Below are 6000 nucleotides of genomic sequence, written 5' to 3' on the forward strand. Positions count from 1 at the left end.
GTGGGGAGATTTTATTCCCTTGGAAAAGCTCATATGTTTCTTGAAAACAGTTATCATAATAAACTTGCTTTATTTTTGACTTCCAATGCTCTCCCATCCGTAAATCGAACTCAGGACCACGTTCACCACATGTCCGTGTTAGCTATTAGATCAGCTGGGGGTGCTGAAAAGATGAGCAGACGGCACAGCGGCAAAGCGCTTACATTTGTTATATGGTGGTCCCTAGTTCGACTACCGAATATATTAGCTCATGGTGCCTTAGCATAATGGGCATAATCGTACGACATTAAATAAATTTGTGATGGACAACATCGTGTTCAATGATTCTCATGTGGTATTTCCGCTTCATCTCATAATATCATTTCATTTACCTTAATCATCCTTTCATCTTAGCCTAAAAGAGATATTCGTGGGACGTTAAACTGAAAGATTTCATCTTTATCGTTGCACACAATTGTTTTCCCAATCAACATGTGTAACATTCTACATTTAGTCGTGTTTCTGTTCTTATGGTTAGGTTTGGAAATTTACATTTTAATAAAAAAAATAAAAGAAACGAAAAATCGTCTTGGACGTTCCTTAAGTAGAATTACTTTGAACAAGAAATCTTAATTCTGTGGCGAGCGTACGTGCCTCATGATATAGTTCATTCTCGAGACGAGATAGAATACATCGAGAAGCAAGATCGACGATACTTTTACAAAAATTTATGATGAGATCCAATGTCGGACAGAACTCCTTATAAAAGTCATAGAAAAAGGATTCATTCTGTTTTCACTGTTGTAAATTAAGGCTTTAATTGGAAGATATCCGTTAAATCGTGTAATATGGCAACTCGACTTGGAAGTGCAAGACATCACATACAAATTTTGCCTTCATGTATTACTAGTCTAGATGCTCAGTATAATAATAAGGGCGTCAACGCATCTCTCTCTGTTTCAGACCAATCTCATAGCTCGTGAAGAAAAATTTATTACTTTTAGATTCATTTAAATATATGTTAATTAGTTTAAATAACTTTTTTTCGGTATTTCAAATTTTGTTTCCCACATATTCGAGTCGTAGGCCTTTCTCAAGTTAATAAATAATTGATATGTATGGATATAGCATTAGCACTTTTTTAGTTGTAAAATTAGTGTAATAAATCTTTTGTACCCATGATAAGTAAATTCTCTCATTACACTATTCGTTAACTTACTTAGTTGCAAATTTCATTATTTATGCAATTCAGCTTATTTCGTTTACGATTTACTTCCTATGTGATCAAAGAAATGATCTTTGTTCGTGGGATTTCTTAAGACATCATGTTCTCACACAATGTTAAGGAAAATCGATGAGCTTGAAAATTTTCAATCCTGTGTGAATGTATTAAGTTTTGTGTCTCACGCAGGAGAGTCCTTTATTATTATTATTTCCATCGAGAGATAAGAAAGGTATCCTGCGAATTCTTAAGGCAATGAGGACAAGATGATTTAATGATCATACATATAGAATACGTCTTCGAGAGTGAACATATTATTCAATAGTTAAAGATGGCATCAACGACAATGGTGACTAAAAAAGAGTGTTTGCTGTTAAGTGTCCAATATGGACTTAGTTCAATGAAAACAAAATTAATTTGTATTGGTTTGGATAGTGATACATTTGAGCCAGTGATCCGTATTGGTAAATGAATTATTTTTGGAGTCGAGTTAAATTTGTCGGAGTGGGAAAAACTTGTACATCTGATCCCATTTGTTTCGGATTATTTAAATTCGCAAGCTGAAAGTACATCTATAAATTCTCTTGGACGAAATAATGAACTGCTGATGCGAAACTTGATGGGTGAGAAAATAGTTATAATAGAGAAAAAGGTACACTTCATGCTCCTCGAAACAGTGTATACTTAAATTCAAGCGAATGGTTTCACTTTTTGGAAATATTACCGTGTATTGAGCATGCTGTAAAAAAAAGTAAACTTTGCATTGAGGTGGTACGTGAATATATTCAATTGTGTACAGTGACTATTCGCAATCATGTAGAATCGCAATGTCTTGCATGTACTGGACTTGAGGCAATTGATACGTGTGTAAATGAACAAAATATTATTAGTGAAATGAACAATAGTTTTCCGAATGTATCTCCTGCTTTGAAGAAGGACGGCGATATAAACATTGATGATGAAAGATTAAAATTGGAAATGAAAGTATTATGTAAACAAAAAATTATAGAATCAATCAGGGATGAATTATTTGACAGAATTCAAACACAATCATGGTGGGGGGAAACTGATACTCAACCTGTAGATGATATCGATGAGATGGGTATGTATTGATAAAAAAAGAAGAAGAAAAATATTTTTCAGTGTAGTGATTTTAGTGAAAGTGATATATATATTTTTATGACGTAAATTGGGTGACAAGAGGATATCTAACTGTCTGAAAATAATATGTATTATCAAGTTTACTATACCAATAGTGAAATGAAACACGCAAAAAAAGAAAACATATGTTTCAGTCTAGTGATTTTATTAAAGTGGTATATTTTATACATTTCTGAAAAATGTATCATTCATTAGTGAGTAATATTTTACGTTGTATGCAAAAATTGTATTTGAATTCATTATTATGAAAAGAAAAAATATTTTTTTCAGTGTAGTGATTTTAGTGAAAGTGATATATTTTATACATTTCCGATTATGTATCATTCATTAGTTCACTAATATTTTACGTTGTATTAAAAATCGTATTTGAATTCATTCACCAATAAAAAAACTAATTGAAGAGAGAAAGAGAGAGAGAGCTATTAGGTTTAGATTTAATCTTGTACATTTGTTTGGAAGTTTTACATTTTAATAAAAGTAAAAGAAACGAAAAATCATCTCAGACGTTCCTTAGGTAGAATCACTTCGAGCAGAAAATCTTAATTTTGTGAAAAGTTATGTACCAAATTCATAATTTGAATATTATTATTATTATTATTATTATTATTATTATTATTATTATTATTAATTTGGGGGAATAGATTCGTTTGATATAAAGATTGTGTACACAAAAATCTACTTTGTTTAGGGAGCTGAGACCAAATTTGGTACTTCACGATTTAGGGTTGAACTAATCCTTGCATGACAAAAAAAAAAGAATTTTACGTATATAGTACTAGGATGACAACTAAGTTCCTGCCGTTTTGATAATAATATGTCTACATGTCTAAAGCACAAGTATTTTTAAATTATCACTTACATAAGCAACATGCTTCATAATTGATAAAAATAATTGTACGAACACGATGAATAACATTTATCAAGGTGCTGAAACCTCAAATTACTATTACTTGGGTAAACTACTATTATCAACGAATCGATAAACTTTTCGGCACGAAAAGAGATAAGTCGCAAATCGATAAGTACATTTTTCAAAACCGAAATGAAACAGAAACATCCGAGACTCATAGACAATACTAGTTCACTCAAGTTTTAGTCCTCAGACATTGTTTTAATGTTACATGTGACATATATAAATACTTTAAATTGATATAGCAATTGCACGAACACAATGTATTTTCAAATTCAAGACAATACAGAAACATCCGAGATTTATGAGCAATACTAATTCACACACATCATAGACTTATGAACAATACTAGTTCGCCCAAGTTTTCGATGAGGAAAATAACCACATTAGACAAAATTTACAGAAAAGTCGGAATATTAAGGAATGGTGGTGATCTGACCTAGAACACACCTTTTCATTATAGTAAACAAAGAACAGGAATGAACATGAATTGTACCTCAAATGATGCGTACGGGTTCGGATTTAATCACAGTTCTCATGAAGTAAACTTTGTGATGTACAATCATCGTGTGTGCGTGAGTAGCGTTTATGTTTCTAACTTCTTATTCAAAGATCCACAAGATAGGTTATTTCTTATTTAAATGCCTCTTTCAATATTCCTACTCCATCTTTGTTGTTAAATCACGTTCACATTTTGTTTTATCTAATAACTACAGAGATATAAAAGTAGAAACAAAATGTACAAATGAAGGGGGGAATGAAAGATTTATTATGAAGATCTAAAGCTGAAACCTCAAAATACTATTACTAGGGTAACGAGTAATGCCAACGAAACGAGAGAAACTTCTCGATACAAAAAGAGGCAAGTCTCAATTCGATAAGTACATTTTCAAATTCGAGATGATACAAAAACATAGGTACGTTCAAAAAAGTTTGTGATAACTTGATCCAAGATCCAATTTATTTTGAATCAAAAAGTTTCTTGTACGTCTTATATCTGGACAACTACATAAAAGTATAGTCAGATCAAGATTGAAAAAAACATAATTACTGCAGACGTCACGTAAATAAAAACGTTAGAACACAAGTTGCAGCTCTGGGAGAAACTATTACAAAACGAAGGTTTAATACATTTACCAATTTGTGTTAAGTATGGAACAAGTACAAGGCACTACTTTTCAAATAATTTTCCAATCAATTTCTTCTCTTCTTTCTATCTGTCTCCAGGGAACAGGAGTTTGAACCTGGGACCCTCACGTACACGGTGTTTGTACACCACAAAGTTCACTTGGTGGGAACAGGATTTTGAACGCTGTAGGAATTTATAGCACATTGAATTCCGTCTTAAAAAGTGTTTAGTTTCAAGAGCAACATTATATTCAGAAAAACGATATCGAAAATAAAAATTTGTACACACAAGCCCATTATCAGCGATGATTTTTGATTTATATTTCCCCTGTTAGCAGTGACTTTGGGGATTTGCTAGAGTTAGGAAGATATAGATATTTTTTTATCCGTAGTGTCATCACTTATCAAAACTTGTTGACCATTACGTGATGCAGCTTTTTTTCGCATTAAAGGTTCATCTGAAAATTTCAGATTTGTGCAATTTTTCGAAGTGTGAGTGGTCAGTTCCAGTTACAGATTCGATTAACCGAATATAAGTCTAGGTACATCTTTAATAGTCTAATTCAAATTGTGGACCTGATGTCAACATGTGCAGAGTTATGTAAAATGCATCATGTATTATATCACAGAATACTACATTGCTAGATTTAACCACTTTCTCAGATTTGTTCAAAAAAAGTAACACAAGACTATTGTAATTCGTCATCTGAATTACCTTTTCTTATTTGTCTTAAAAAGCAATACATCTTCGCGGATAATCATTTAGTGCCCATACAGCCAGTTGATAAAATTCTTTAGTTGAGAAAATTTCTTTTCCTATTTCAGTACCGACTTGACAAGTTCTCAAATTATAACTATTCCAAAGATAACGTGAAAACAGATTAATTCATTTGTTCACGAATTAATGCGAGAAAGAAAATTTGTCAACTGAAGAATACTTTCTTTTTCGTGTGTACAGGAAGATTATATGGCTATACGTAATAATGATGCTACTGTATCTCCAACAAATATAGATCAAAACGTATTGGTCATTACGTGATGCAACCTTTTTTCGCTAGTAATTCAAATTGCGGACCTGATGTCGGCATGTGCAGAGTTATATAAAAATGCATCATGTATTATATCGCAGAATATTACATTGCTACTCCATCTGTATATAGGATAGGTCAGTGTTTCTTTCTTTAGATATATGCTATCTTTTGCTGTTCAGCATTACGTCAGAACATCACGTTAACACTTCTCATTTTTGTTGATGAATGTCTTGGTTTAATATTTATCTTCACACATATGTAGTTCATTCTTTTTTTAAAAGTAAACTTGCGATGTTTAAAGATGTTGATGATGAACATGTACAATAGATTTCAATCTTTTAATGAAGTCATTCGATTCATTTTTAATGTTAGACATTCGTTTTGAAAAGTAATTAATTTTCTAAGAAACGATTACATGTTACTCTTGTGTACATCACATCTTTGCAAATACTATCTAATGTAACCACTAACGTTTTGAATCAGGTCCAGTTGGAACAAAATTTTCTAAAAGGGAGCATGGACATGCCAATTTTTGGTTGCTAATCATGGGCCCCATGTTCGTCAAATAT

This window comes from Thermobia domestica, chromosome 4 (genome assembly GCF_964235325.1).
Source record: "Thermobia domestica chromosome 4, izTheDome1.hap1.1, whole genome shotgun sequence".
In the NCBI taxonomy this organism is placed as follows: Eukaryota; Metazoa; Arthropoda; class Insecta; order Zygentoma; family Lepismatidae; genus Thermobia; species Thermobia domestica.